Raw genomic sequence first — 24,883 nt, forward strand, 5'->3', positions numbered from 1 at the left:
TTTCAGACATCCACCGAGAAAATGTGAGTCTTAGTCTTAATTTCAGTACTGTGCACTAGGGTCAGTCCAAGGGGCATGCTAATAGTCGGTCCCATCATCAGAGTTACATACAGGGGAAAAACCAATATATACACACAAAAAGATTACAATAACCAAGAACAGGCCCCAATAAGATGGCGAGAGAGCACACACTCACTTGGCACCCAGTAACAGAAACAGACAGCCGAGTGAGCACACTCTCACTTGGCACCCTGATAGGAGATCTCCAGGTATCCCTGGAACTTCCTCAGAACTGGGGAGTGACTTCTTTCTGAATTTTTATCTCCTTGTCCTTGGCAAAGGAAGGCAGGCATCTCTGGTTGTAAAGTATAAAAAAAATGCTTTATTGCTGGCTATAGAGAACAAAGTGCTTCTTCCTAGCTGTATTTAAATAGATCAGGGAAAACAAGCTTGGGGAATGTCTAGGGGCTTTACCTTACTGGGAGATATACTTTAAGTTAGAATCTCCCAGTAGGATATTTTTTCTACAACACACAAAACTTTACACAGAAAATTATTTCAATTATTTATAATAAATATTTAATATTTGGTTTGAACCAAATGTTAAATCCATATAAAATACATGGTAGTATTCCAAAAAACTTGTAATATTTACTTTAAACAATTTATACATTTACACCCCACAGCACTTCTTCATAACTGTACTACCCTTGCTGAGATCCTTCTTCTTCCCAAATGGTCCCTCTCTTATTTTTATAATGGTTCTCCTTTTCTTTGTGTGTATATATGGAAACATCTCATGAAGGTGGTTGTATTGTACTCGTTGATATTTTTTTGTGATCACAAGGTCTAAAGGACCACAATCTGGTCTTCAACTACACATATAAGAGCATCTGACCCTGAATTGCTCTTTTTCCTGAATCGACTTCTCCAGTCAAGGGATCACAAACACCACTTTTGAAGTACTCTATTGAAATGGGAAAAAATTGAAAATATTGTACTGTATCTTCATCTGTTTCTACCTGAGGTGATATATTCTCATCTTTGTCAAATGCTGGGCTCTGTACTATATGGACAACAGAAAATGGAAACATAACATGCTATATTAGTAAAAGGGAATAAAGTTTTAATGATTTGAATTTCTCAGGAAATACTGCCCATGTGAATTTTTTAAACAGCTTTGAGAAATGACGTAATTACATACATGATATTCAGTATAGGTATAGATGAGAAGTAAGTTTTCCAAATTATAGGGCCATTGAATATCTTTACCAATATTATAGAAAAAAAAACCTCCCTAACTTAAATAAAGATATGCTCATGAATATACAAGAAGCCTACAGAACGCCAAATTATTTGAACCAGAAAAAAAAATCTTGCCATCATATAATAGTCAAAACACCAAATGCACAAAACAAAGAAAGAATATTAAAAGCAGTAAGGGAAAATGGTCAAGTAATATATAAAGCAAGATCTATCAGGATTACAAATAACTTTTCCCTTAGACTAAGAAAGCCAGAAAATCTAGGGCAGATGTCATACAGAATGTAAGAGAGCAGAAATGCCAGCCAAGACTACTATATGAAGCAAAATTCTTTTAACATAGCTTGAGACAACAAGGTATTCTGTGACAAAACCATATTTACAAAATATCTTCCAATGCATCCAGCACTTCAAACGATAATAAAGAGACAATTCCAATATAACGAGGGAAATTACACTCAAGAAAAAGCAAGAAATTAAACTTGAAGGAAACCTAAAAGAAGATAGCTACATGAACAAAATTCCAACTCTAATAACAAAAATAACAGGAAGCAACAAGAATTTTTCCTTAGTATCTCTTAATATCAGTGGACTCAGTTCACCAGTAAAAAGGCATAGAATAACAAAATGGATGTGTAAGCAATATTCAGCACACCAGAAACAAACACCAAGGACAAAGTCAGACATTACCTCAGACTAAAAGGCTGGAAAAGAACTTTCCAAGCAAATGATCCGAAGAAATAAGGTGGAGCAGCCATTCTAATATCAAATAAAATTGACTTTCAACCCAAAGTTATAAAAAAAAGTCAAGGAAGGAAACTTCATATTCATTAAAGTTAATATTTACCAAAATGGACTCCCAAATCTAAACATTTATACTCCAAATGCAATGACATCCACATTGATAAAAGAAACTTTAGTAAACTCAAAACACACATTGTACCACACACAATAATATTGGAAGACTTCAACACCCCTCCTTCATTAATGGACAGATCCTGGAAACTAAAACTAAAAAGATACATGGTGAAACTCACAGAATTTATGAAACAAATACATTTAGTTCATATCTATAGAACATTTTATCCTAAAACAAACGAATGTCCCTTCTTCTCATCACCTCACAATGCCTTCTCCAAAATTGACCATACACTCAGTCACAAAACATGCCTCAACAGATATAAAATTATTGAAATAATGTCATGCTTCCTAACAGATCACCACAGACTAAGGCTGATCTTCAACAATAATATGAATAATTGAAAACCCACATACACGTGGAATGTGTATAAAAATCTAGTCAGTGACAAAACAGTCAAGGAAGTAATCTAGAACTAAATTAAAGACTTTTTAGAGTTTAATGAAAATGTAGCTACAACATACTGCAAGTTATGGGACACAATGAAAATAGCCCTAAGATGGACTCTCATAGCTCTCTCTGAATGCCTCTAAAAAAGAAACTGGAGAGAGGATATAGGAGTAGGTTGATATCACACTTTAACACTATAAAACAAAAGGAAGCAAATTCACCCAAAAGGAGTTGAAATCAGGAAGTAATCAAATTCAGTGCTAAAATCAACCAAGTGGAAACAAAGGAACAATACAAAAATAATCAAACAAACTGGGAGCTTGTTCTTTGAGACAATCAACAAGATAGACAAACCATTAGACAGAATGAATACAGAACACAAGAACAGTATCCAATTTAGTAAAACCAGAAATCAAAAGGGAGAAATAACAACAGGAATTTAGTAAATTTGAAATATCATCAGATCCTACTATACAAGGCTGTACTCAACAAAACTGAAAATTCTGGATAAAATTGACACTTATCTAGACAGATATCAGGTACCAAATTCAAATCAGGATCAGATAAACCCTGTAATTACTTCTACCACTGTGAAAAGCCGCCCTCATGGTCGCCATTACAATATGGTGCTGACAACACCATTGTCATCATTGCTCATGGTGAGTGCGCGCGGGTGTCAGAATATCTTTCCATTACCTGAGCCCTGCCTCTCCCATGGCGTCATCAGGCTGATAGTGGGCAGCCAATCCCATGGTGCACATCCCCAACCTTACTTCTAACCATACTTCGCAGCCAATATAAGGGAGGAGTTTTCTGCTTTCTAAGTCTCCTGTCCTGAAGCTGTTCATCTATATCTCGAGATGTATTACAGATTTACTACAGAAAGATCCGAGTGTCCTAGATGCGTTCTTGCTGGCAAGATGGTAGCGTGGGTCATCTGGTGCCAGAAACCCAGGATCAACATTGCTGGCATTGAGGGGAACCCCTGAAGAAGGGATGGATTCAGAACTGCATGGAAAAGGTAAGTTCGGAGAAGTATGTCTGATCATGAACCTCTTATCCCTTTTGATTTCGGTCTTAATCTAGATGCAACTTAGGAAGGGGCAGTAGAAGCTCTTGTTTTGGTTGCCCTGGCCCTCATTCTGTTTCTTATTCTGTCCATCGAGGCTGGTGCTGAAATTTGAGGTAAATCGCGGCTGGTGCTGAAAAATGAGGTGTTGTCAGTCCAATGTAGATAAGTGGCAGCACTGAGGTATCTTCTTAGCTTTCCATAGATAAGGGAGCAAAGTGCTGTGTTTACTTTCACTTTGCAAAAGGAATACTATAAGTGGGGTGTAGATCAGCCGCAGGCACTCACTCTATCATGGGCTCCTCACAGTCAGTGATCACCACATTACAGTCAGTGCTAAAGCAACGTGACCTGCAGGTTGCCTCCCGTATGCTGCAGAACTTTGTTAAGGAGGTGGATCACATTTCTCCCTGGTATGCCTATTCGGGGTCTCTAACTGTAGCCTTATAGAATAAGCTAGGAAGGGACCTTGACCATAAGCATGAAGAGGAAGACTTATGCCTGGGCACCAAGGCAATTTGGAAGCTGATAAAAAACTGAATAGAGGATGAAACCTGCCGACCAGCCAATGTGGAGGGACAGGGAATACTAGAAGAGGTTCAGGACAGTATGTCAGAAACCTAACAGAAAGAGAGAAAGGGAGCTCGAAAAAAGAAAGACACATCACGAAAAAGGGCCCTCCCCAGGATTCAGAAAGAAGGGATGGAGAAAAGAGGGCAGTAAAACTGATCCCTCTACTAAGAAAAAGCCTCACATGTAATTCAACATTACCTTGAAGCTTGGAGTGCTTGGGGACAACCCAAATTTCTTAGAACAGATAATGGACTGGCCTACACCTCTCAAAAATTTCAACAGTTCTGTCTCCAGATGAATGTATCTTATTTAACTGGTTTGCCATACAGGGACAAGGCATTGTGGAACATGCCCACCACACTCTTATAACCTACCTTATCAAACTAAAAGGGTGAGTCGATGAGGGCCTGCCCTTAACACTGAGAGTGGCCATCTCCATGATACTCTTTACTCTTAATTTTTTGAATATTGATGAACAAGGCCACACTGCGGCTGATCATCACTGTTCAGAACCAAACAGATCTAGAGAAATGATCAAATGGAAAGATATCTTAACCGGAAAATGGAGAGGCCCGGATCCTATTTTAATAAGATCCAGGGTAGTTATTTGTGTCTTTCCACAGGAAGAAGACAATCCTCTTTGCGTTCCGGGATGCCTCATCTAAAGGATCTCCCCTTCAGAAGATGTGGACAAAAGAGGGAATACTGAAACAAAGAAGGCTACTGACCCTTCTACTGGAGATCCTGGTTCCTAGTATATAGGGGAAATTGTGTTGGGGTATTATGTCCACCTTTCCTCTGCCCATGCCTGTCATGCACAGTGCACAAGTGTTTCCACATTTCTTTACTACTGATAGGGAGCTTCAACTTGCCTTTTTACCATTAGATGGGCAAATTCAGGCTCTGATGGAAAACAGAACTTTTCCCTCAAAAGTTGCATATGTAGCAGAGGATGGACTAGTAAGTCATCAATAGCAGGAGAGACACTTGTTCTTGTAAAGTTCCTATGACCAAGTTTTGGGAATGCCTGGGCCAGGAATTGGGAGTGGGTGTGTAGGAGAGCAGGGCGAGAGGGGAGAGGACTGGGATTTTTGGAGGGGAAAATAGTAAAGGGAATAACATTTGAAATGTAAAAAAAAAAAGAAAAAAGAAAATAAATAATAAAAAAAAAGAATGAAATAAATTATTCATAGTATTCTTGAAATAAATTCAAGTTTTACAAACATATCATTGGAACAATGTTCAGGTATTTTCCGTTGGCAAAATAATAACAAGTTATTTTTTATCAACATATTGTGACTACAGTGCCAAGAATAGTTATATATTAGTTGCTAAAACTCTGGTATAGGAATATATAGGTATAGGTAAAATTTCAAATGAATTATACAAAATCTCTTAGAAAAGACTTCTTCCAATTCAGCTGACTAGGTAAAAGTCTAGTGAACTGCAGGACACGCAATTAATACCCAACCCTGAATATGCAATAACCTTCAGAAAGAGACTCCTCCGAAATATTTATGTCATCTTCTTCATCATCAAAGTCCAAAAGTAATAAGTAATCTCCTTTGGAATCACCATCATTTTCTTAACAGCCATTCTTCTCTTAAAAACTGTAATGTCTTCTTAGTTAAAAAAAATGGAAAACAAGGAAAAAAATCTTAGTAATCTGAATCCAAAGGTATCATTTAAGTAGTTAAAAATATCAAAAATGAAATAATTATATGCACTTCCTCTTTCCAGTTCCTCCATGTGTCCCATTTATTATGTCCCTCTCCCTCACAACATTGTTTTAAAATCTTCTTTAACTTACTTCTATAAAAAACTCCTTTAGAACCAGAGTTAACAATATGTCAGATCCCAGTTTAAATAAGAGGAAAAAGGCCAGCCTTGAATATGTGAGACTTCTTAACTACCCAAAGACGATGAGGAAAATGTATTTGCATTTAATTTCTGAGTCATCTGATTCTTGTTCCTATTTCCCACAGATTCTTTTTAAACAAAACATTAGCAATTTTGTTTATCAGTGTGTCTCTGTCTTTAAATAAACTCACACTGCTATCAAGATAGATAATGAATATGGTAACTGTATATTCATTTGAGAAGACCCAAAGCTCCCTCTACAATAAACACCCAACAGCACCAGCACCCACACAGAAAGACCTTCTATTGGAGAAAGCAGGGATTTGGGGAAGACTTGGTTTTCAAATATGTGGATATTGTAAGTCCAAGGCCAGCCCAAACCAAGACAGCCTGAACTACAAAGGAAGAACCCATCCTACAGAAGGAAAACGGAGAGAAAAGGCTGATCTCCGTGGTGCAAGTCTTTAATAGAAATACTTGGGGAATGAGAGGGGAGGATCTGTGGTCAGAATCCATCTTAGAAGACTTATGAATCTTCTGCATTGTCTGCTCTTATTCTTTTCATTTATTCTTCCTATGCCACTCCCCTTTCTGTAGTATCCATACAGTCTCTACCAAAGAAATACACACTAGAGAAGACAGTGAGGGTAGAGGAATGCTCAGTGTGTCTCTAATAGATTTTGGACTACACACAGGACAAGTGCCAATTTCAACCCTAAGGTCTCTTTCAGCACATAGGACAATCGCCAAGACTCCTCACCAATGGCACCCTGATCCCCTGACCCCCAGTCCTGCAGCCGGCTCTCTGATCCTCTCCCTAGGCCCCAAGCTTGTGTCCTCCAAGGGTTTTCAATCCTCTAAGCCCCTGTCCTGTTCAATCCTGTGCAATGAATATGATCCTCCTCCTTCATTTTACCCTCAGAAGCCATAGGATATGCCGATCGGGAGGCTTTTCCTCACAGAGTGGCCTCCTGAGACTGAGATTTCCCACCAGTCACACATCTGTTAATAGTCCAATTACCCTGATCAGAGCTGGTTATCAGTAGCAGGTCATTCAAAAGTGAACACCTTCACAACTGAACCCGTCCTTGCTTGGCTGCTCAATGAAAAAAAAAAAACAAAAAACAAAAAACAAAAACAACAACAACAACAACAAAAAACAAAGCAAAACAAAACAAACAAACAAACAAAAAAACTAAGCAAAAAACAAAACAAAAACGAAAACAAAAAACAAAACAAAACAAAAAAAAAATCAAAATCAAAACAGATAAAAACAAAACAAAAACAAAAAGAAAAACAAAAACAAAACAAAAAGAAAAAGAAAAACAAAACAAAAAGAAACAAACAATCAAACAAACAAACAAACAAAACATTATCAGGAGAGACCCAGATGGAGTAATCTGAGGAGCCTTTGTGATGCCAGATGGAGAAAACAGGTCTCATCCAGGGATTTCACTGTTTGGCTGAATATACCCTGTGTATGCTGTCATGGAGTACCAGGCACCATTGATTGGAAGGGAGTTCTCAGGAGGTGGAAAAGAGCTACCATCTTTAAGACAAATGATTTCGAATTTCTAGGTTGAAAAGCATTTGCAGACTTGAAAAACATGTACAAATGTGTAACATATGAAAGCACTGGAAATGGCACTACTAATTTCAACTGTAATATTTTTTGTTATTTATTTATGTGCATAAAAATTAAAATGTGTGCACTTTTTCTGTATGTACATTCCCACAACAGAAGAGTCCATGCTGTCCTAATAGATCAGAAGAGAACATCCAGATTCACTACAATCCCTGGTAAACTCCCACCTCCACCTTCCTAGTACTGAGCTTGTTTACAATAGTGTGCTAGGATGTGCAGGCCCTCTCTCCCTCAATTATGTGCTAGGCTGCCCAGCCCCTTTTTCTCCCTTATGTGCTAGAGTGCTCATGCCTATTCTCTCACTTATGCCTCTATGGCCTACAGAGGCTGAAAGAGAGCAGTGATTCTCTAAAACTTTGGCTGTGCATAAATTGTAAGCCACTATGTGGGAGCATTGTGCCCGGTCCTCTTCATAGAAAAGGTGCTTTTTGTTTGTTTGTTTGTTTGTTTGTTTGTTTGTTTTATTATTTTTTGAGAGAGGGTTACTCTGTGTAGACCTGGCTGTCCTGGAACTCACTCTGTATACCAAGCTGGTCTCGGACTCCCAAATTCTTGGCCTCTGCCACCCAAGTGATGGGATTAAAGGCATAAACCACCACTGCCCAAACAGCAGTTGCTCTTATCAGCTAATTTTTCCATTTTTCAACTAATCTAGTGTGTACTTCATGTATCTTTACTGCATTTCTCCCATTTACTTTCAAGGTGGAGGGTGTTTCCACCGGAACAGGGATCCAAAGTGGGATCCGTGCCACCATGGCATGGGTGTTCTTTGTTACATCCCAACATTGAGAAATCCAACAAGAATCATTGGAACAGACTTCAAATGAATCACTTGAAAGAATATAAACAAGAAAGGGGGGTAAACACAGACTGGGGGAGATGTATAATTAATCTGGTTTACCAAAGTTTTATTGAACCCAGTGATCTCTACACTGATATTAGTATGTCCATAAGAGTCCTGGGAGGCATCATATATTCCCCAATGCTGAGCAAATCTTGAGATGCCAGTAAAAGAAGCCTTTACAACTGTTCCTCCCTGGATAAAATTCAAAGGATTTAGTTCTGTACAACTGCCATTGACTCCACAAAGCAACCACTTGTGAAAGGGATGCATTCTAAAGTCCTGTATGACAAATCTCTTTTTCATAACAAATTCCTTCTCTGGGTCATCTGTTATGTTGGAAGAAAAGGAAAAAGTTTTACTCTGATCTGCCCAACAAATGATGGAGGATCGACAATCAGATCAAGACAGGATCAGCCTTTCATCTTCCAAGATACAATGAGGGGCTATTTTTGTTTGGTGGGGATGTTCTTTTTCTGAAAAGTTAGGTTGTAGAATTGTACCATTAACCCAAATTGCCTCTTGCCAAAAGGTCCGATTTATAAAGGTTATATCTACATTGGAAGTATCTTGGGTTGTGCTCACCCAACCTCCTCGGTGCTCATTAAACTTCCCTAAAGCTCGGGCTGGGAGGTTGATACAATTTCTGGTCCATTAATTTGAAAACATAAAGACCCCTGTTCTAGTAAGGAGTGATTTTCTCCTAATGGTGCTCGAGTGGGATCATAGGTTAAATATGGCAAATCCACTGTTTTATTAGTAGTAAAGAATTTTGGAAAAACTATAGCATCATGACGAACTGACATTGGTTTAGGGAAAGTCAAGAGAATAGCCCATCTCTGTTATACTAGAAAACTGATACAAGTTCAGCATTGTCAGGATCAGGAACAGTCCTGGGGAGGTCAGCATCTTCTGCACCATCCTTGATGAATATCCTGCGGGTGAGTCGTTCCAGCAGCCAAAATGGGTTGTCTTCACTCTGTGGAAAAAACACAAACAGCTCCCCAGGATCTGATTAAGATAGGATCTGGGCCTTTCCACAGACCAGTTAAAACATCCTTCTGTTTGACCATTTCTTTTGGTCTATCAGGGTCTGAGTTATGTCGCTCAGCTGCAGAACATCCCTGCTCGTCGTGATTCAAAAAATTAAGTGTAAAGAGTGACATAGATACCAATACTCTTGGCACTGAGGGCAGAGTCTCATCAACTCTCCCTTTTTGTTTTATAAGATAAGACTTGAGTGTGTGGTGGTCACATTCCACAATGCCTTGTCCTTGAGGTTTATAAGGAAGGCCAGTCAAGTGACTGACATCCATTTGATGACAAAATTGTTGAAATTTAGTAGAAGTATATGCTGCCCCGTTATCCGTTTTAAGAATTGTGGGCTTGCCCAAAGCACTCCACTCTTCTAGGCAGTGCTGTATAACATGAGAGGCTTTTTCCCCTGTTAAAGGTATGGCAAACATTACACCATTGCAGGTGTCAATGGAAATATGTAAATACTGATTTATAATGGCGATTGCACGTGGAAGGCAAGCTCTTCTCAGAAATTGCTTGTGGCACGCACGCGATTGCTTGGGACATGGCACTACACAGCTGTCTATATAAAAATGAAAATGTAATTAAGGATAAAAGTGATACAGGAGAAATGGGGAACAATTCAAGGAGGAGAAGATAGGGATGGATTTGCTAAAACTCATTTATATGTATGCAGAATGTTTTTACCCAACAAATTTAAAACAAAGTAAGTAAGTATGTAAGCAAATAAATAAAAAAATATATTTGTATGCACATGCATATCCGATAGGCGTGTGTGTGTGTGTGTGTGTGTGTGTGTGTGTGTGTGTGTGTGTGTGTGTGTGTGTGCATATAAGGGTGTAGGTATGTAGCACCTGTGACTAGAGGAATGCAATCATGCATTATCTTTCTTTATGTTCTATGATGCAGTGTGTTGATTAGAATATCTTTTGACCATGGGATGTGGCACTATTATGATCTTTAAGTGGCACTATTATTATCTTTAAGTGCTCCTTAGCCATTTTAGACTCTTCTGACTTGACATCTCTATTTAGATATATACCCCATATTTGATTGGTTTATTTCGTTTCTTGAGTTCTTTATATATTTTGGATATTAGCCGTTTATTGGATGTGAGGTTAGTTAAGATTTTTTTCTCCAGTCTGTAGGTTGATGATTAGTCTCATTGCCTATATGCTTTGCTTACAGAAGCTTTCCAGTTTCATGAGGTCACATTTATGAATTGTTGATCTTAGAGCATGAATCACGGGAGAGGTTTTTAGGACATTTCCCTCTCTGTGTCAATGAGTTCATCTTCTATTAGATTCAGTGTATCTTATTTTATGTTGATAATCGTGTTCAACTTGAAACTGAGCTTTGTGTAAGGTGATCAATATGGATTTTTTTTCAACATACAGACTGCAAATTAGAAATGCACAATTTATTGAAAATCCTTTCTTTATTCCATCGTATATATATACATATATATTTTGCTTCTTTGTCAAATATCAAGTATCCATAAATGTGTGGTTTTCTTTCTGGTTATTCTGTTCTAGTCCACTGATCCATCTGTCAGTCTCTGTATCAATACCATGTAGTTTTTTTTTTTGTTTTGTTTTGTTTTGTTTTGTTTTGTTTTGTTTTGTTTTAATCACTTTTGCTCTATAGTAGAGTTTGAGGGCCAGGATTGCTCTGAGGCAGGATAACAGTGGAGTCACAGAGTAGAACCCTGGCAATGGCTTTAAAATCTAAGTGTCCCAGGGCTTTCTAGCTCTCTCATTGTACTGAAATGCTGATGATAACTTCTAAAATGTACTTTGTCTTTCTGAGGGTAGGCTGGCTTAGGTGATTAACACCTGTAGCCTAACAGAGGAGGATTAAGGAAAGCAGACTTTTTTCTAGCTCAGCAGGAATTACTGGGCTCTAATTTTGAGCTTACTAGCCAGATGTCACTGGAAGAGAAGGAATTTAGAGAAGTCATTATAGAAGTTATTACTAAGTTATAAAAAATTTCCTATGAAAGTTATATAAGGGCAAAAGCAGAAAGATCCTAAGTGCGGAAAGGGAAAAATTCTTCTAAGTGGGAAAAAGGAAAAAAAAAATAAAAAAAAAAGTCTAAGTGGAGAAAAGAAAAAACAAAAACTTCTCTCTTGATTTTCCTCGTCTCTTTGTCCTCAGCACTTATACATATTTCAGAATACATGACCACATGCTACAAAGTTCATCAACTGTCTCAGATCAACAAGTTCACTGAAGGTATCAAACAATAACTAAGATATTAGTGAAGTTTTGTATAGGTAAACCCAATCAATATTTTATCTTTTACCCTAGAACCTATAATAAATCTTTAGTTCCCTTCTGATGACCTTTGGTTAATTGTTATACAACCTCTTGGAATGTGCTCTGAGTAGGAGAAAGTCTGGTTACTATCTAAGAGCAATTATCCAGTGACACTTGGAAAACTGGCAGTTCTCATTGTAGTTTTGACTATCAGAAAATGACCTAATAGCCCTTTTAGTTTGGGGAGAATTTTATTGAGTATTTTTGCATTGATATACATAAGAGAAGTTGGTCTGAAGTTGCCTTAATCTGGAATCAATTCACCATTAAAAACAAATAGACTAACAGACTGACTATATAAACAATACACAATATTTTGCTGCATAAAAGAAACCCACCTCAGGGACAAAACCAGATACTACCTCATAGTAAAAGGCTGGAAAAAAAATTTCCAAGCAAATGGTCTGAAGAAATAAGCTGGAGTAGCCATTCTAATATAGAATAAAATCAATTTCCAACCCAAAGTTATCAAAAAAGACAAGAAGGGAGAGTTAAGGCTCATGAAAGGTAAACTCTTCCAAGATGAACCCTCAATTCTGAATATCTATGCTCCAAATGCACAGGCATCCACATTCATTAAAGAAACTTTAGTAAAACTCAAATCACTCATTGCACTGCACACCATAATAGTGGGAGACTTCAACAACCCGCTCTTATCAATAGAAAGATCCTGGAAATAGAAACTAAACAGAGACACATTGAAGATAACAGAATTTATGAAACAAATGGATTTGATAGATATCTACAGAACATTTTACCCTAAAACAAAAGGTTATAACTTCCTCTTAGCACCTCATGGTCCCTTCTCCACAATAGACCACAATCAGTCATAAAACAGGACTCAACAAAAATATTGAAAGTATCCCATACACCCTATCACATCACCATGGACGAAGGCTGATCTTCAATAACAAAATAAATAAGAGAAAGCCAACATTCACGTGAAAGCTGAACAACCCTCTACTCAATGATAACTTGGTCAAGGAAGAAATAAAGAAGAAATTAAACACTTTTTAGAGTTTAATGAAAATGAAGGGACAATATACCCAAACTTATGGGACACAATGAATGTAGTCCCACAAAGAAAACCAAAAGCTCTGAGTGCGACCAAAAAGAAACCAGAGAGAGCACACACTAAGAGCTTGACAGCACACCTAAAAGCTCTAGAGCAAAAGGAGGCAAATTTACAAGGGTGAGTAGATAGCAGAAAATCATCAAACTCAGGGCTTGAATCAAACAAGTGGGCACAAAAAGAACTATTCAAAGTATCAAACAATCCAGGAGCCTGTTCTTTGAAAATAGTATCAAGATAGATAAACCCTTAGAATGATGAACTGGAGTGCACAGGGATAGTATGCTAATTAACAAAATCATAAATGAAAAGGGAGACATAAGACCAGAACCTGAGGAAATCCTAGGCATCATCACATCCTACTACAAAAGGCTATACTAAACAAAACTGGAAAACTTGGACAAAATGGACAATTTTCTAGACAGAAATCAAGTACCAAAGTTAAATACAGATCAGAATAAAGATCTAAACAGCCCCATATCCCCTAAAGAATTAGAAGCAGTCACTAATACTCTCCCAACCAAATAATGGCCAGGAACACCCACATGGGTTTAGTGTAGAGTTCTATCAGACCTTCAAAAAAGAACTAATTCCAACTGTTCTCAGACTATTTCACAAAATAGAAACAGAATGTACTCTATTCAATTCATTCTATAGAAGCCACAATTACTCTGATAACTAAACCATATAAAGTCCCAACAAAATAGAGGACTTCAGACCAATTTCCCTTCTGAATACCGATGCAAAAAATATTCAATAAAGTCCATGCAAACTGAATCCAAGAACATATCACAAATATCATCAATAATGATCAAGTAGGCTTCATCCCAGGGATGCAGGGATGCTTTAATATAAGGAAACACATCAACATAATCCACTATATATAAGCAAACTCAAAACAAAAACCACATGATCATCTCCTTAGATGCTGAGAAATCATTTAAGGAAATCCAACACCCATTCATGATAAAAGTCATGGTAAGACCAGGAATTCAAGGCCCATACTTAAACATAATAAAAGCAGTATATAGCAAAACAGTAGTCAACATCAAACTAAATGGAGAGAAACTAAAACCAATCCCACTAAAATCAGGGACTAGACAAGGCTGCCCACTTTCTTCCTATCTATTCAATATAGCACTTGAAATCCTAGCCAGAGCAATTGGACAACAGAAGTAGATCAAGGGACACCATGGTCCCTGGCCCGGGGGATTCTTCGGACACCCGCAAGGACCCATACAGGATACTCCATGGGATCCTAAGCCCTCTGGTGAGTGGAACACAGCGCCTGGTCCAATCCAATCGCGCAGGACCCTAGACTGCACATTATTATTATGCATATCAGATAGGCATGTGTGTGTGTGTTTGTGTATGTATGTGTGTGTTTGTGTGTGCATATAAGCATGTAGGTATGTAGCACTTGTGACCAGAGGAATGCAATCATGCAGTATCTTTCTTTATGTCTCTCTGCCATTTTCCTATGATGCAGTGTGTTTATTAGAATATCTTTTGCCCATGGGATGTGGCACTATTGCAAGGTGATGGCTTGTTTGAGGAAGTGTATCATTGTGTAGGCTTGCTTTTATGTAGTGCACAATGTCTGCCCAGTGACGAAAATCGATCCTCTTCCTTGCTACCTGTGGCCACAAGCTTCCTCCTGGTTGCCGTCAGTCTAAGATATAGACCAATTAGTTCCTTCCTCAGTACCTCCTCTACCTGGATGCTGCCATGCTTCCTACCAATATAATAATGTACTGACTCTATAAGAGTTTCCTGAGTCATGATATCTCTTCACATCAATGAAACCCTATTGAACATGGGCAGTATGTTAGCCTGAATTTTAATGCTTACAAGATAATTGCAACCAGCATGGAAGCACAAAGTAAAGATGATGAATGAGTCTCTGTATTTTTTGAACTTCTGAATTTTTGAATGAATGTGGGGATTGGGAAAATTAGAAAGTTATGGGAAGGAGAAAGAGAGGATGCAAAGACCTTTTGGGCTCCTGCCACTTGCTTTTGCATTCAATATTTCTATTTTAAAACAACACCAACAACTAAAACAACCAATGACAAGGCATCCATACAACAGATTCACAGAGAAGACACCAAAGGGCATTACATTCTTGTAAATCATTTTCCAGCTAATGTCTGGGTATTGAGCCTAAAGATTTTACTGTCAAACCCTGATGATTAATCACTAGATTGGATCCCCTAACACAATGATGAATGACACTGTGGTCAAAAGGACAGTTAACATGTATAAATACATCGTTTTTCACACTGTCAGTTTGAATTGTTACTATATATCCCAGTTTTTTTTTTTTTTGCATTTTATCTCCATTACTGTGTTGTTTTCAGCCCTCACTTGCTACATAGAAAATGGATTCTTTTACACTATATTTTATTTAGGGTGCACAATGGAACCTAAAGACTAATTCAGTCCATTTCAAGTAGATCTCTCTGTTCTCTTTACAAAATTGCAATTAAATAGTTTTCAAAAATATTTTGCACTTGTGTGGCTTAGTTTAATTAAGATTGGGGGGGGTTATATCTCCCACATTCTCAGTTGTCTCAAACTGGGAAAACTGTCTAGAAATGTTGTGGAATCTTTGTGACTGTGCCCTAGCAGAAGTAGATCACTGGGACAAGATGGAGGGAGCTGGGTGGTTCTGAACTAAATCTTGGCTTCTAAATCCAAACAAATGTGAGAAGGGCCCATTCAGGCTCTCAATGCCACAGATCAACTTGTTGTTTCCTCCAATGCTGTCCTTATCATGACAGTCTGTCCCCGGTAACTGTTTGCCATATACATCTCTTCTTTTTTTTTTTTTTCTTTTTCATTTTTATTATAAATTTAGCTCATTTACATTTCCAATGCTATACCAAAAGTCCCCCATAGCCACCCACCCCCAATCCCTTATACACCCACTCCCCCTTTTTGGCACTGGCGTTTCCCTGTACTGGGGCATATAAAGTTTGCATGTCCAATGAGCCTCTCTTTCCAGTGATGGCCGACTAGGCCATCTTTTGATACATATGCAGATAGAGTCAAGAGCTCCGGGGAACTGTTGAGTTCATAATGTTGTTCCACCTATAGGGTTGCAGATCCCTTTAGCTCCTTGGGTCCTTTCTCTAGCTCCTACATTGGGAGCCCAGTGATCCATCCATTAGCTGACTGTGGGCATCCTCTTCAGTGTTTGCTAGGCCCCGGCATAGTCTCACAAGTCACAGGTACATCTGGGTCCTTTCAATAAAATCTTGCTAGTGTACGCAATGGTGTCAAAGTTTGGATGCTGATTATGGGGTGGATCCCTGGATATGGCAGTCTCTACATGGTCCATCCTTTTATCTCAGCTCTAAACTTTGTTTCTGTAACTCCTTCCAAGGGAGTTTTGTTCCCACTTCTAAGGAGGGGCATAGTGTCCACACTTCAGTCCTCATTTTTCTTGAGCTTCATGTGTTTAGAAAATTGTATCTTATATCTTAGGTATCCTAGGTTTTGGGTTAATATCCACTTATCAGTGAGTACATATTGTGTGAGTTACTTTGTGAATGTGTTACCTCACTCAGGATGATGCATTCCAGGTCCATCCATTTGGCTAGGAATTTCATAAATTCATTCTTTTTAATAGCTGAGTAGTACTCCATTGTGTAGATGTACCATATTTTCTGTATCCATTTCTCTGTTGAGGGGCATCTGGGTTCTTTCCAGCCCTGGCTATTATAAATAAGGATGCTATGAACATAGTGGAGCATGTGTCCTTCTTACCAGTTGGGGTATCTTCTGGATATATGCCCAGGAGATGTATTGCTGGATCCTCCGGTATTACTATGTACAATTTTCTGATGAACTGCCAGACTGATTTCCAGAGTGGTTGTATAAGCCTGCCATCCCACCAACAATGGAGGAGTGTTCCTCTTTCTCCACATCCATGCCAGCATCTGCTGTCACCTGAATTTTTGATCTTAGCCATTCTGACTGGTGTGAGGTGGAATCTCAGGGTTGTTTTGATTTGCAATTCTCTGATGATTAAGGATGTTGGACATTTTTTTTTCAGGTGCTTCTCTGTCATTCGGTATTCCTCAGGTGAGAATTCTTTGTTCAGTTCTGAGCCACATTTTTGTATGGGGGTTATTTGATTTTCTGAAGTTCACCTTGAGTTCTTTATATATGTTGCATATTAGTACCCTATCTGATTTAGGATAGGTAAAGATCCTTTCCCAATCTGTTGGTGGTCTTTTTGTTTTATTGATGGTGTCTTTTGCCTTGCAGAAACTTTGGAGTTTCATTAGGTCCCATTTGTCAATTCTCGATCTTACAGCACAAGCCATTTCTGTTCTGTTCAGGAATTTTCCCCTGTGCCCATATCTTCAAGGCTTTTCCCCCCTTTCTCCTCTATAAATTTCAGTGCCTCTGGTTTTATGTGAAGTTCCTTGATCCACTTAGATTTGACCATATTACAAGGAGATAAGCATGGATCGATTCACATTCTTCTACATGATTACAACTAGTTGTGCCAGCACCAATTGTTGAAAATGCTGTCTTTCTTCCACTGCAAGGTTTTAGCTCCCTTGTCGAATATCAAGTGACCATAGGTGTGTGGGTTCATTTCTGGGTCTTCAATTCTGTTCCATTGGTCTACGTGTCTGTCTCTATACCAGTACCATGCAGTTTTTATCACAATTGCTCTGTAGTAAAGCTTAGGTTAGGCATGGTGATTCCACCAGATGTTCTGTTATCCTTGAGAAGAGTTTTTACAATCCTAGGATTTTTTGTTATTCCAGATGAATTTGCAAATTACTCCTTCTAATCCATTGAAGAATTGAGTTGGAATTTTGATGGGGATTGCATTGAATCTGTAGATTGCTTTTGGCAAGATAGCCATTTTTACAATGTTGATCCTGCCAATCCATGAGCATGGGAGATCTTTCCATCTTCTGAGATCTTCTTTTATTTCTTTCTTCAGAGACTTGAAGTTTTTATCATACAGATCATTCACTTTCTTAGTTAGAGTCACGCCGAGATATTTTATATTATTTGTGACTATAGAGAAGGGTGTTGTTTCCCTAACTTCTTTCTCAGCCTATTTATTCTTTGTGTAGAGAAAGGCCATTGACTGGATTGAGTTAATTTTATATCCAGCTACTTCACCGAAGCTGTTTATCAGGTTTAGGTGTTCTCTGGTGGAATTTTTAGTGTCACTTATATATACTATAATATCATCTGGAAAAAGTGATATTTTGACTTCCTCTTTTCCAATTTGTATCCCCTTGATCTCCTTTTGTTGTCGAATTGTTCTGCCTAATACTTCCAGTACTATGTTGAAAAGGTAGGGAGAAAGTGGGCAGCCTTGTCTAGTCCCTGATTTTAGTGGGATTGCTTCCAGCTTCTCTCCATTTACTTTGATGTTGGCTACTGGTTTGCTGTAGATTGCTTTTATCATGTTTAGGTATGGGCCTTGAATTCCTGATCTTTCCAAGACTTTTATCATGAATGGGTGTTGGATATTGCCAAATGCTTTTTCTGCATCTAATGAGATGATCATGTGGTTTTTGTCTTTGAGTTTGTTTATATAATGGATTACATTGATGGATTTTCGTATATTAAACCATCCGTGCATCCCTGGAATAAAACCTACTTGGTCAGGATGGATGAGTGCTTTAATGTGTTCTTGGATTCGGTTAGCGAGAATTTTATTGAGGATTTTTGCATCGATATTCATAAGAGAAATTGGTCTGAAGTTCTCTATCTTTGTTGGATCTTTCTGTGGTTTAGGTATCAGAGTAATAGTGGCTTCATAAAATGAGTTGGGTAGAGTAACTTCTACTTCTATTTTGTGAAATAGTTTGTGCAGAACTGGAATTAGATCTTCTTTGAAGGTCTGATAGAACTCTGCACTAAACCCATCTGGTCCTGGGCTTTTTTTGGCTGGGAGACTATTAATAACTGCTTCTATTTCTTTAGGGGATATGGGACTGTTTAGATGGTCAACATGATCCTGATTCAACTTTGGTACCTGGTATCTGTCCAGAAATTTGTCCATTTCGTCCAGGTTTACCAGTTTTTTTGAGTATAGCCTTTTGTAGAAGGATCTGATGGTGTTTTGGATTTCTTCAGGATCTGTTGTTATGTCTCCCTTTTCATTTCTGATTTTGTTAATTAGGATTTTGTTCCTGTGCCCTCTAGTGAGTCTAGAAAAGGTTTATCTATCTTGTTGATTTTCTCAAAGAACCAACTCCTCGTTTGGTTAATTCTTTGAATAGTTCTTCTTGATTCCACTTGGTTGATTTCACCCCTGAGTTTGATTATTTCCTGCCATCTACTCCTCTTGGGTGAATTTGCTTCCTTTTTTTCTAGAGCTTTTAGATGTGTTGTCAACCTGCTCGTATGTGCTCTCTCCCGTTTCTTCTTGGAGGCACTCAGAGCTATGTGTTTCCCTCTTAGAAATGCTTTCATTTTGTCCCATAGGTTTGGGTACGTTGTGGCTTCATTTTCATTAAACTCTAAACAGTCTTTAATTTCTTTCTTTATTCCTTCCTTGACCAAGATATCATTGAGAAGAATGTTGTTCAGTTTCCACGTGAATGGTGGCTTTCTATAATTTATTTTGTTATTGAAGATCAGCCTTAGTCCTTGGTAGTCTGATAGGATGCATGGGACAATTTCAATATTTTTGTATGTGTTGAGGCTTGTTTTGTGACTAATTATGTGGTCAAATTTGGAGAAGATACCATGAGGTGCTGAGAAGAAGGTATATCCTTTTGTTTTAGGATAAAATGTTCTGTAGATATCTGTCAGGTCTACTTGTTCCATAACTTCTGTTAGTTTCACTGTGTCCCTGTTTAGTTTCTGTTTCCACGATCTGTCCATTGATGAAAGTGGTGTGTTGAAGTCTCCCACTATTATTGTGTGAGGTGCAATGTGTGCTTTGAGCTTTACTAAAGTGTCTTTAATGAATGTGGCTGCCCTTGAATTTGGAGCGTAGATATTCAGAATTGAGAGTTCCTCTTGGAGGATTTTTACCTTTGATGAGTATGAAGTCTCCCTCCTTGTCTTTTTTGATAAGTTTGGGTTGGAAGTCGATTTTATCTGATATTAGAATGGCTACTCCAGCTTGTTTCTTCAGACTATTTGCTTGGAAAATTGTTTTCCAAGCAAATTTGATTTTATAGGGTGTAGTTTATTTGAATAGTGGCTCTGAGTCAATAAGACAAAAAGACCACCAACAGATTGGGAAAGGATCTTTACCTATCCCAAATCGGACAGGGGACTAATATCCAATATATATAAAGAACTCAAGAAGGTAGACTCCATAAAATCAAATAACCCCATTAAAATATAGGCCTCAGAACTGAACAAAGATTTCTCCCCCGAGGAATACCGAATGGCAAAGAAGCACCTGAAAAAATGTTCAACATCTTTAATCATCAGGGAAATGCAAATCAAAAGTCTTATTTTCATATTTTCATTATTTACAGAACATTGTGTGTTATAAATAGAAATCTAGAGGAGGAAAGATGTTTAGAGTCACTGACACAAACACTTAACTGAGGTTTTCTTTGCACAGGAAGAAGATATACCCATCCTCTATATCTGGAGAGTTTCTCTAGGACCCTAATGATATAAAAGTCTTCAAGTATCTAGGCTAAAACAACATTGCTTTTGCCTATATTTATGCAAAGTAACCTCTTTTATACAGTAATCATATTGATGTGTGTATGCATACCGAAATATACAGGTAAGTGCAGAGGATTGGGAAGGGTATACTGTTTTCTGTTACTTCAGTCCCTAATTTTCCCCTCGTGATAGGGTTTCTTGCTGAACTAGGAGTGAGGCTGACATACAGTCATCCTTCTGTCTCTTCCACTCCCATTCCTAAGCACCAGTGTTGCAGGTGAAAGTTTGACCAAACACTTGGCTTTAACCCTGGGCCATCTCCCCAGATTCTTCTTTATTTTAAATAACCTATGGATTACTTTTGCTCTCAATGTAATGAAACTGCTGTATAAGAAGTTGTTATTTAGAAGATGGCAATATAAGTGGTCTGTATGTGTTCAGTACACACATGGTATATTAAGAACTACTTTCCTTAATACCTTGAGAATTGCATACAAATATTTTGATGTAATTTACTTTCCAATCCTTTTAGTAACTCCTCCCAGAACAAAATACGGCCCATTACCACCTAACTCCTCCTGCCAACTTCATATCTTATCTTCTCTCTTTTGTTACAACCCATTCAAAATCATTTGTGTTTCCCATAAACTCTTGGACATCTGGCTTCCACTAGAGCATGGCCAATTTATCACCTTCAAAGGCAATACCTTTGATGAAAACTGACTGTTCATCCCTCATCAACTGTCTATACCTTATTAGATAGTGATGAGGGATAGTGAGCCCTCCCCATTCAGTGATGGAAGACAGAATGGCCTGATTTTGTGCAGAAAGAAACAGTTTTATAATTTTTTAAGGTCTTTTTAGAGTTCTTGTGTTTTCTTATTTATAGAATTTTATGGTTTTAAAAATATTTATTAAGAATTAAAAAAATAGCTTTTTGGGTCATTTAGTGTTTGTTTAATAATTTTTTGGTTTTTTAGGGTTTTAGGTTTTGCTTTATTGTTTTAGTTTTTTTTTTTTATTAAGGTAAAGTGATTGTTACTTTCTATTAGTTTTATTCTTAGAGGTGGAAGCATGTGTTTGTGGATTTGTTGTAAGATTACTTTCTTGTTTCTTCTATGGTGTAGTTTCACTCCTTGTGTTGTTGTTTTTCACCTATTATTCTTTGTAGGGGTGGATTTAAGGAAAGATTATGTGTAAAATTGGCTTTGTCGTGGAATATATTGTTTTCTCCGTCTATGGTGATTGAGAGTTTTGTTAGGTATAGGAGCCTAGGCTAGCATTCATGTTCTCTAGAGGTGGAATAGATGCTGGTATTAATATCTTTTTATGAAAATACATCCATGAGTTGAGAGAGGAGGACTTCCACTGGCCTTTGTACCCTAGTGCCATGTTCTAGGTGCTGCTAGTGAATGGGGAACTAAGTGACACCCCAGTGACAACAGAAAACACCTCTTTCAGAATCATACCTAAGAATGTCAGGCAGAGTTTATTTTGGCTGACTCATGGTAACCAGATCTTATATAGAGAGGGTGGGACTCATGTATCACTTCAGAAAATGCTTTTAAGCTTAGTCTTATATATTTTACAGAGAAGGAAAAGAGAGAAATAACTTCATGAAGGATAACACCCAAGAAAGCAAATGATCAAGGCAGCTTTACAGCAACACACAAATCTGCCCAACACTAGTGTTTACTAGTGGTTTGTTGGTGTTAAATAGCCAAGGAGGCTACTGGACCATAGAGGGGCTGGAGAAAGTCAGATTGCTTTTTGTTATTGTTTTATTTTATTTTAACATTTCCCTTTTGAATTCAGCCAGTCTCATTTTAGATTTTTCCTGCTGCTAAGACCACTAGTGTTCTCTGGTACATTCAACCTTACTGATCTCCAGGCGACTAGACTTGTCAGGGTCAGAGTGGAAACTGGATATTTTACAACCAATTATCTGGGCCACTTGCCTACCGCTGGTCACCTCAGTTTCTCTACCTAAATTCCTTACTGATAATTTCCTCAGCATGCAGCCTGCCATGATTCACAGACAGGTACAACAACTGCTTCTGCCTCAGTATTAAATTCAAGTCCTTTCTCTTCTTCAGGAATGTTAATATTTGACGATATACAAATGCATTTATCTGAGAAAGAATGGGCTATGCTAACCCATCGAAAAAGACACTCTACAGTGTTGTAATGCTGGTCATCTACAAGCTAACCACCTGTCTAGGTTAACTGATTAACTATAACTCATTTCCTTTGTGTATACATTGTGTAACCTGGACTGTAATGGTGAAAAATACACCCTGGGAGATATTACCTTTTGGGTTATAATTGATTTAGATTGCTTCTTCACTGTTGAAGCAGGAACTGCTACAGAAAAAAAAATTCTATGTTATTTTTTTTTGGTTATTTGTTTTCTTTGTTTTTTAAAGATACAATTTCTCTGCATAACCCTGGCTGTCTTCAAGATCAATCTGTACAGCAGGTTTACCACAAACTCACCTGCCTTTGTCTCCCAAGTTCTGGGTTTAAAACATGCACCACCATCATCCAGCTCAGTGTGAAAGTTCTTAATTTTAGTGAGGATCAATTATTTCTCTTAGAATGAATATTTCTTCCATGAAATCTAGAACTCTTAACTCTATTAATCATACATATACTCCAATTTTCCTAAATCTTTTATTTTGTTCTTACATTAAGTCCATGCCCTTGTGAATTATTTTACATACAGTATGAAGTTGAGATTGAGTGTGAGGCTTACTCTTTTACCTATTATGTGTCACTGCTCTCGGGTGAAACAAAACATACAGCACAAATTACATATATGCATAATGTTATAAAACTATGGTGTATATATTATATATAATTTATTTTATATGTAATATATTTTATCATTTATAATATTTTGTTATATAATATACTTTAAATGTAGTTTAAATAGACTTTAAAGTGAATTACAGGGTGTGATCCAACAATAGCTGTCTACCAACTGATATTCTAAGAACATAATAGTTATTCAGTCAATGAGGTGGATTGTCTCAGGTAGTCTCCAGTGTATTATGGAATACTGAAAATGGCCTGTATTGACAGTGAAGGAATGGGCTTCCCAATGAGGGCAAACAGGCAAAGAAAACAAACTTTCTTCTTCCACGTCTTTCATATAGGTTGCAGAACATTTATATAAGTGTGTGCCAGGTTTAAGGTGACTTTTCCCACTTGAAAGATTCAGATTCAAAATGGAGCTTGCCATTTCAAAGTATTAAGAAAAAAAATCCTTTAACGTCTTGCTCAGTCAGTTGGATTTTAATTAATTCTTGATGCAGTAAAGTTCAAAACCAAGAACACTCATCACATTGTCCAATTGGCTCCCCATAATTTATTGACATTTATAGCCTTCCTTCATTGAATTGCTTGTGTATTTTGTTGAAAGTTACTTTGCAATTTGTATACATATGTACAGACTGAGCTGTTTGACTTTTTGTTGTTATTATTTAACTCTTAAACAATTATAGATAAGCCCTCATATCTATTACACAATATTTTTTCTACTTTATTCATTCTTGTTATTCTTTGCATTGTGAAGAAAGAGATGGCTCAATTCTTGAACAGTACATGTTAAACTTCCCGTTCTGGTTATAGCACCAAATATAGTTTAACAAAAAAACTGTCTAATGCCAGGCAGTGAGGGAACAGGTCTTCAATCTCAGCATTTGGGGGTTGGGGGCATAGGCAGGCGAATTTCTGAGTTTGAGGCCACCATGATCTACAGAGTGAGTTTTGGGAAAGCCAGGGGTAAACAAACAAACTTTGTCTAGAAAACAAAACAAACAAAAAAAAAAGATCAAAAAAACAAGAATAAAAACTTACTTGTATCTCTAGGTCTTCCGGTCTCTTTAGACCCTGAATACATATCACACACACACACACACACACACACACACACACACACACACACACACACACACATGCACCCTCACACGCAGAAAAACACCGTTCAGATTTTAAAATACATTATCTGACTCACTAAGAAATAAAACTACATCAGTGTTCCTGGTGCCAGAAACCTTTAATCATAATACAAATTTAGTTGAACATCAATGATTTTATACAGGAGAGAATCCTGTTTAACTGTATTGAATGTGGGAGGCCATTCCTTCAGAAATGTCACCTCATTAAGCACCAGCTGACCCATATTGCTGACCATCCCTAAACATGTAACCTGTGTGAGAAAATGTTTAACAGACAATCAAGGCTTCTAAGACACCAGAACGTGTCAGAAA

The sequence above is a fragment of the Mus musculus genome, chromosome Y (assembly GCF_000001635.26).
Source record: "Mus musculus strain C57BL/6J chromosome Y, GRCm38.p6 C57BL/6J".
Lineage (NCBI taxonomy): Eukaryota > Metazoa > Chordata > Mammalia > Rodentia > Muridae > Mus > Mus musculus.